Raw genomic sequence first — 436 nt, 5'->3', positions numbered from 1 at the left:
CATCCATCCATCCATCCACCACTGTCAGCCATCCATCCATCCATCCACCACTGTCAGCCATCCATCCATCCATCCACCACTGTCAGCCATCCATCCAATCAATCAATGTCAGCCATCCATCCATCAATCAATGTCAGCCATCCCATCTATCAATCAATGTCAGCCATCCCATCTATCAATCAAGCAAGATCATCAATAAATGTTATAAATAAAGGTCATAAATAAATGTTATAAATAAAGGTTATCAATAAATAAATGCATAAATGAATATATAAATAAATAAGTAAATAAACAAATTAAGGTCTTACTTGAGAAACTCACAGTTAACATCATCCTTAATGGGGAAAAACAGACCTTTTCCCCTAAAGTGAGGAACAAAACAATGTTCACTCTCACCACTTTTAATTAGCATAGTACTGGAAGTCTTAGCCACCGT

This window comes from Hyaena hyaena, unplaced genomic scaffold, assembly GCF_003009895.1.
Source record: "Hyaena hyaena isolate Hyena2069 unplaced genomic scaffold, ASM300989v1 scaffold_303, whole genome shotgun sequence".
Taxonomy (NCBI): domain Eukaryota; kingdom Metazoa; phylum Chordata; class Mammalia; order Carnivora; family Hyaenidae; genus Hyaena; species Hyaena hyaena.
The sequence above is the reverse complement of the archived record's forward strand: the minus strand, read 5'-3'. Positions refer to the sequence as shown.